This window comes from Mus pahari, chromosome 2 (genome assembly GCF_900095145.1).
Source record: "Mus pahari chromosome 2, PAHARI_EIJ_v1.1, whole genome shotgun sequence".
Classification (NCBI taxonomy): Eukaryota; Metazoa; Chordata; class Mammalia; order Rodentia; family Muridae; genus Mus; species Mus pahari.
In genome coordinates, this window is record NC_034591.1 from 58771276 (window position 1) to 58779775 (window position 8500).

General features: G+C 47.1%; 1 protein-coding gene across 3 annotated transcripts in view; it reads right to left on the reverse strand.

Moving 5' to 3' along the window:
- Positions 1-5208, reverse strand: part of Slc37a3 (solute carrier family 37 member 3) — a 41634-nt gene extending 36426 nt beyond the window's left edge. The window contains exons 1-2 of one of the 3 annotated variants that reach the window (XM_029535459.1): positions 5134-5170; positions 522-604 (exon numbers count right to left, since the gene is read on the reverse strand). The gene's annotated coding sequence lies outside the window, so the exon portion shown is untranslated. Of the gene's footprint in view, positions 1-521; positions 605-5133 lie in introns of all 3 variants that reach the window. The other 2 variants (XM_021190395.2, XM_021190393.2) reach the window with 2 other exon arrangements.
- Between the last annotated feature and the right edge of the window lie 3292 nt (positions 5209-8500).

The window sequence follows — 8500 nt, forward strand, 5'->3', positions numbered from 1 at the left end:
AGGAGAAGAAGGAGAAGAAGAAGAAGAAGAAGAAGAAGAAGAAGAAGAAGAAGAAGAAGAAGAAGAAGAAGAAGAAGAAGAAGAAGAAGAAAGAAGAAGCAGCAGCCACCACTCCTATCACAGCCCACCTGCTTCAAAAATCAAGGGGTCCTGCCCACCTTGTACCCAGGGCAGCTCTCGCCCATTGTCCTCTGAAGCTCTTGCTACCCACTACCAGAACAGGCCCTCCACACTGGACAGCTGCTGTTCCACAGGCCCTTCCCCTTTGCTTTCAGAGCTTTTGAACAACCAACCAGAAGAGGAAAGAGTCCCCTCTTAAGACCCTTCTGCAGTCCTGTCTCCTTCACTTGCCTTTTCCCTGTGTCCCCAAGAAGCCTCACTCCATGGGTGAAACTCAGGCCTGGAATCTCACCCACAAGCATTCTAAACACCCTTGCCTTCCAGAGTGCTTGCATTAGATACTTCATGCTCCAACACTCATTTCCCCCAGCCAGGCTCCTCCCTTAGCCACACTTCCTTACCTGATTACATGCCATCTACCCAGTGAGTCTTTTCTTCTCCCAGGCCTGGCCCGCTTCCTTCCCTGTATCCTCACAGCTGAGTTCTGTCAGAGAAAAATCACACACGAGGGCTGACTTCAGATTCAAACCGCAAACCTCAAAGGGCAAGCACCCATGCCCGGCAAGCCTCCCACACTTCCCTAACGCTCTGCCTTCTCAGCCTGTGAAGCAGAGCTTTCTCTCCTTCCTTCTAAACTTCCCCTTCTAATCTTCCCCTGCTCTGTCACCCAGGACTGTGGTGTTACACCAAAGCCTTCCAGGTTTATGCCACTAACCAACTAACTGCATGATTAGCCCTCCACAGATCCAAACCAGGATCCATTTCCTCCAAATCTATCTCCCCTGGGACTCCCCACCTCAGAAACAGCACCTCCATTCCTCCTGTGGACAAAGTGAATAGGATTCTTTATTTGCTTTATTTTCCCTTCTCTGAGCTTCCACATCCAGCCCATTACTAAATACCTTTTTACCTCTGAACTTAATCTCCCTGTCTCCACCCTAAGAAGGCCTGCCCTGATCTACCACCTGTCTGCTGTAACAGGATTCTTCTCCCTATACAACCCCACTCACAAATGATTCCTCACACATTAGCAAAAACACATCTTACAACACCAATCATACCATCAGGCAGGGAGGAACACATGGAAACACAGCACTTAGAAGCCTGGGGCAAGATTATTGATTTTAAGGTCAGCCTGAGCTACAGAAAGACTCTTATCCCCAAAACACATAAATCAAGGGCTAGAATCCAACATAATGGTAGTGTGCTGAACTAGTGACAACCCTTCCCCCCATTTATCTTTAGCACCCCCTCCTCCCTAAAAAAGATGGGTGATAAATCAACCTCTGTTTAAAACCTGTGATGGCTTTCTAAGAGATAGATTAAAAACCCAAACTCTTTGCAGAGCCTTCTCAGCCTGTGTGTCTTTGTCCCTTGAAGGAAATGAGTCTGATTCAGGACTAGGGAACAGCTGGGGATGGTAGGGGTCTGCCTGAGTGGCCGACTGAGGTGGAAAGGTTGAGGGCTGGTAATAAACAAGCCAGGCAGCTGTGTTAGCTGTCCCATCATGTGACAAATGCCTGATGCAAATGAACTAAGAGAAGAACATATATTGGCTCACAGCTTCAGATACATCAGTCCATACTCGGTTCTACTGACTCTGGGCCTACGACACGGCAGAAGTTCTGGATGGAAGGGCATGGTGGGGTTAAGATGCTCACCTCACAGCAGCCGAGGAAACAAAAGGAGCAACAATCGGCAGGCAAAGGCAGGCCCGTGAGCGGTGCAGTATGAACTCATTAGTAGCTTCGCCCACTGATGAAGTTAGCATTCTAATTAATGATCCAATCACAAACAACAGCAAAATGGACTTTGCAGGACGACCCCTCACAGCAGCAGACAGTGAAGACAAAGCCTCCCTCTGTCTCAGATACCTGTCTGAGCAGTTCCTTTCCTTTCTTGCGGATTCTGTAGTTCCTCCTTCCCCCATAGGCAGAGTCCCTACAGATTATCATACCTCCAAGCACACAACACACAATTTGGTACTTTCCTTCTTCACTGCGGCAGTGTGCTGATTCACCCACCTCTGCTTCTTCAGAGGCACTTTCTCAGCACCTGCCCACCTGCTGCTTCTAGGCTCCTGTGGTTCCCATTATGTGAACATTACCAGTCCCACCCTGGGCAGCTGAGTTCCCAATCCTTTGTCAGGCCATAATCTACTCTTGGTCCCCGACCCTCCCTCTCCCTCCCTCCACCTACCCCCATCTGCAATCCCCGAGCCCACAAAGCCTTCTCCTCTTAAGTCTTTGTGCATCTCCTCTTGGTTCTCTGCAATAGCTTGCTCCTCCCTTTCTTGGCTCATTTCTCAGATGTCACCTCCCTAAGTAGCTGCCCAGACAACTCATCAAAAATAGTTCCCCTTGGGGCCAGGTGTGTGGTGACGAACATTTTAATCCCACAAGAGTGAGCAGAACTGAGTGTGTTTGACAAGGTCAGCCTGCTCTAAAAGCAAGTTATAGGCCTGTCAAGGCTTCACAGTGAGACCCTTTCTTAGATGGACAAACTGACTGACTACCAGATAGACAGACAGACAGACAGACAGACAGAATGTTCCCATTAACAGGATACTGTGTCACACTGACCCACCTATGAGGAGATGGAAGTAAGAAGACTGAGCACCCAGATAGAGAGAGAGCACTTGCCTAGCATACACATGCAAGGCCCTGGATTCAAGTCCCACTACAAATAAATAAATAATTTCTATTCCCCATTTTTGTTTCTTTAACGATTTGTATGTTTATTGTTCATCTATAAACCCCATTTTAAAAAACAGTGGCTTTCTCTGTTCTAAGTCCACAGTGTCCCCAGAGCACTTAGACAGAGAAAAAAACAAAAAACAAACAAACAAAAAAAACTTCGTCAATGATTTAGTTGACTGCCTATAAGGCACCAGGACCCTGATAGGTACTTTGCAAATACAATCATAGTCAGCTCTCTGCATATTTTTCAGACGTGTAAATGGAAAAGAGAAAACACGTCAGGATTCGTAAAAATGATAATTAGAATTACCACAGCTTAATCTCTCTGGTATGTAGTTTGGGATGGGAAAAGTCCAACTTAAAAACAAATGTGGCTCCCTAACATCCTCGAATGTACAGAGCTGGCAATCATCTGGCTCCCGAGATCTGATTTTTAAATGTAGGAAGTAAAAAGATTATGTGTACTCAGAGCGCTGGTCTGTAGGTAAGCACTCAACCGCTCGGTGAGTCTGGCCCTTTCTCAGTTCTGCATAGGCTATCACTTGTGTGCCAGTGCTCACACGTACACAGCATCTTTCTGATCTCTCATCATCTAACTAGAAACTATTCACAGGTACCATACACATTCTTTCTCTTTCCAAGACTCCAGCCTTCCCAGGTGTGTACTCCTATAATCCCAGCAGGGAGATTCCAAGTGTGAGAGAGTAGGAGGCCAGCCTGGATTACAGAGCTGCAAAGCACACATTCATTTGAGAGCCCGCCTTAAAAGCATGGTCTAGCCGGGCAGTGGTGGTGCACGCCTGAAATCTCAGCACTTGGGAAGCAGAGGCAGGCAGATTTCTGAGTTCGAGACCAGCCTGGTCCACGGAGTGAGTTTCAAAACAGCAGCCAGGGCTACAGAGAAACCCTGTCTCAAAACAAAGCATGCTCTAGTTCAATGGCAGAGTGCTTGACCAGCACCCATGGCACCAGACTACCAACCCTAGCACTCCAGAGACAGGAAGGTTAGAAGGTCAAGGACATCTTCAGTTACTCAGGGAGATGGTGGTTACCGGGACTGTGTGACACTTGTCGGCGCGCACGTGCACACACGCTCACATCCACATCCACACACACACACACACACACACACACACACACTTTTTCTTAAAACTGCCTCAATACCACAGATGTTTAGGACTTAGCTATCTGTTTCAGAGTTCCTAAAACCACATCCATTTATACCAGGGTTCCTAAGGCCAACTTCTCCCTATTTTCTATTTTGGGGCATGTTTCAAAGTAGTTACTTTCTCCTCCTTCCTCCAGAAAAAGTCCTAATCGTGCCAGTAATCACTGCAACAGCATGTCATCCTCACTTGGTGACCAGGCACTCATCCAGAACTTTAAACAATGAACACTGAACGGCTCCTGAAAAACAGAGAACTCTGACACTAAAGAGGCTGGCTTTTCTCACTTAAGGATTAAATGAAAGGATTTACTGGGTTTTTAGGGCAGATTCTGGTTTACAGGAAACATCTGGCAAATGGCAAAATAATAATAATAATTCAACTATCACAGCAGTCAAGGCGTTCTCTTCCTCAGAGATTGTTTTGTAAACAGAAATGTGTGTGAAGACATCAAGCAATGGCTAAAGAGGCTCGCCCTGGCAACTAGGCATCCTCTAAACATTTCAGTAAATTATCACGGCATCGCTTAACATATTGCAGAAAATGTTTAAACTAAGTGGACACATCCCCATTGTCTTATCAAAATTAAGAACAGGCCACACTCTGCAAATAAGAACAACCAAAGTCTGACATTCGAATAAGAAGCAGAGACGAATTCCTTAACTGAGGTCGTGGTAGTTACCAGAAAACAAAACCCTAGTTTCTCCACGAAGTCCGTTCTCCCTCTGACCTCGGTGCATCCTATCCAAACGCCTCCCACCCTACCTAAAACGTGGCCCTCCTCTTGCTAAACCATGAACCCTTTCCTTGGGTTTCATTTTCGTCCGTTCAAATGTCCCATGAGCCAAGATCGGTGGGCCGAGGGGAACAAACACCCCTACCCGGGAGGTCTGCGTGGGCTGGGCTGGGGCCACCTTCCCTCTCTGTGTCTGGTGTCCTCCTCCTTTTGCGGTGCACACAGTCTCAGGACTGCACAGCGGCAGCACCAGGAGCTCCTGTGGGGTCCCGGTCGGGGTCTTGTGGGGGCCAGCTGCCAGCGGTGCCCGAGCCGCCACACCCACCAGCTGCCCGCGCATCCCACGCCCGAAGCCCACCGCGCGCCCAACCCGGCCAGGACCCCAAGCACCCGAGCGCACGCAGGCTCGCACCTGAGACCCGCCGAAGAACCCGCTCCGCTAGACTCCGTCCCTGCCGCCCCCGCCGCCACCTCACCCAGCGGGATGTGGCCAGAGCTTCCGGACGCTCACGTGACCTCGGGGACAGGTGCATGCCGGGAGCTGTAGTCCACCAGTGCGGCTTTACCTGCGAGCTGCGAAGTCCACTGGTTGGGTTTAATTGAGCTCCTGCAGGAGGGGACTAGGTCCAGAAATGTTAGCGGAGAAAAAGCAATGAGTGAGAGATATCATTTGAGAAGCACCGATAGGCTGACTATTTTTTCAAGAGGAGGCTTTATTCTGTTTTAGACTAGTGTTTAATTAAATGTAGCTGTTCATATAGGTAGGAATAGTCATTCACCTGTCTGTATTCACAGCTCTGCACCCCATTGCCATTGCACTAAAATAAATCGTGCGTATTAAGATCCCCAGCAGCTTCAAACACAAAGACAGCCATCAGAAGCCGCCCGGGAGGCTTGCTGCTGAAGGGCCACTTGGGAGGTACTCTGACACTGTCGCCACAGTAGAAGGCAAATCATCCCCTAATCTTGCCGTCTGTATACCTTGTTTGGGGTTTTCATCCCTGGCTTATTTTGTGGCTTTGAAAGAGTGAATTGTGTTGTGAAACTGTGATTCCCGTGCCTAGTACCGTGGTTCCCCGTCCATCACCGTGGTCCATGTTGTCTGCGGTTCTGCCTTTCTCCTCCCAACAAAGTCATACATGGATTAATTTATGTTTCTTGTTCAACGAAGTTAATGTCTTGTGTTTTTGTCCAAAATTATATTGAAAAAGATACTATATTGTGTAATGCAAATTGAAGGAATGCAATAAAGAGTAAATATACTTGAAAAAAAAGATCCCCAGCAGCGTATCTGGAGAGATGATTAAATACATACATATGTACATACATACATACATACATATGTGCATTTTTCAAAATGGAGCTGGAGAGATGGCTCAGCAGTTAAGAGCAGTGACTGCTCATCTAGGAGACTTAGATTTGTTTTCATGGTGACTCACACTCTAGTTCCAGAGGACCTGACGCCTTTTTCTGGCCTCCATGAACACGACACACACACACAGACATACAAAAACACATAAATAAAAATAGAAAGGGGGGGCTGGCAAGATGGCTCAGCGGGTAAGAGCACTGACTGCTCTTCTGAAGGTCCTGAATTCAAATCCCAGCAACCACATGGTGGCTCACATCCATCTGTAACAAAGATCTGACTCCCTCTTCTTTGTTTGTTTTTTTGTTTTTTTCGAGACAAGGTTTCTCTGTGTAGTCCTGGCTGTCCTGGAACTCACTTTGTAGACCAGGCTGACCTTGAACTCAGAAATCCGCCTGTCTCTGCCTCCCAAGTGCTGGGATAAAAGGCGTGCGCCACCACCACCCGGCCTGACTCCCTCTTCTAACGGTGTACTTACATATAATAAATAAATAAATCTTTATTACAAAAAAATAGAAAGGGGGAAAGGAAGACATGGAGGAAGAGAAGGAGGAGAGAGGGAAGACCCCCATGCTACCACCCAGTTTCCTCTTCAGGACATCCAAGACCAGGTAACAAGAGCATTTCCTTATACCTCCAACACTCAGAGCAAGATTCCAAAGGCCACGATGAACACGAAACATGCTCTTAAGCACACTCCAGAGCATACCTCCATGCGGTCAAAAATGATAAATGTTGCTTTCTGGGGGCACTCCTGGACCTGGGTTCATTTCACAGTTAATCTTATGGCTTCGGTGACATCCACCAAACTTTTCTTGACTTGCAGACCAGCTTTTAGCTAAACTTTACTAAAACCCTGAAGGGTTCTGGTTAAAAAAAACTGAAGTCGCAGCAATAGACCCAAAATCCCCCAGCAGAGGAGATGCTGGAGTAATGAGCTAATGCAGAAAGTCTTAGGGTCACCTAAAACTACTCTTCCAGAGAACCTGAGTTAAATCCCCAGCACCTACAGGGCACCTTACATCTGTCTGTAACTCCAGGGGATTCGATGCCCTCGTCTGACCTCCTCCAGCACAGGGCACGCACATGGTGCACAGACGTATATGTGCAAGCAAAATACCTTACTTACACCATAAAGTAAAAGAAGAAAAAAGTAGGGAGAGCCAGGTAAGGGAGGGACACATCCACCTAGGTTGCCAAGGAAACGCTTCAGGGAGAAGAAGATGTGGGCAAAAAGCAAAACCTAGTAAGTAGATTTCCAGATTACATTCAGTTCAGCCTTCCTCTTGTGGATTTAAAGGGAAGGAGAAGAGGAGATGAAGGTGCTGGGAATGTCTCAGTGATTAAGAGCAGTTGCTGTTCTTCTAGAGAACCTGAGTTCAGTCCCCAGCACCCATATCAGCAGGCTCACAACCTGCCATAACTCTAGTCCCAAGGGGTCCTACGCCTTTTCCTGGTCTCCCTGGGCACCCGAACATGTGGGAGGCACACAGAGATTAACACACTCGTTCACATAAATAAGAATTAATTAATTAATTGAAAAAAATAAAAATGAAGTAGAAAGGCATCGGACCGGCTATTTAACATTTGATTTCCACCTCTAGGGGCTCTCCCGGTGTGTAACGTGGACTGGGTCTGAGACAATTGACTTAAACAGCAATCAAAAACAAAAAAAGAAACCATCTACAGTTCCCCTCTCACACTGACATTGCAGGTTCTCGTTTCCTGCCCCAGCCCACACATTTGTGGTGGATCTTGACCTACAACCAGTTTCCAAGTCATACATGTGACAGTGGCTCTGAAAGCCACAGCCAGCAGCAGCATGTGACAGTGTCTTTTTCTCTGGACAGAATGAGAAACTAACCCAGTGTTGGGTTACCTTGCTTAAAAGAGAGATTCCTGAAAAAAAAATCTTGTGGATGGATTAAGATGAGTCACAACTTAAAGGTTATTTGAAGGCATCACAGACAAGAGGTTCTTTGTTTGCTTGCTTGCTTGCTTGCTTGCTTGCTTGTTCAAGACAGGGTTCCTCTGTGTAGCCCTGGCTGTCCTGGAACTCACTCTGTAGACCAGACTGTCTACACTGCCCAGCTGACATGATGTTCTTGAACGAGGGACAATCGTCTCCTATTTCAGGCCTGCTGGGAACTGAACTCAAGTCCTCTGGAAGAACAGTAAGCATTCTTATCCACTGAACCATCTCTCCAGCTTGAAAATCTAGTTCTTATGATAGGCTCTGAAGATAGGTAATTATCAGAGTCTAGAACTGATGAATTCTTTGGGTAGGAATAGGAAATTTACCTAAGATCTTTGATCTTACTGCCAGCATCAAGGACTAACTGGCTCTAAGTTTTCTCACACTTAAAATTTAGCCTCTGGGGGGCTGGTGAGATGGCTCAGCAGGTAAGAG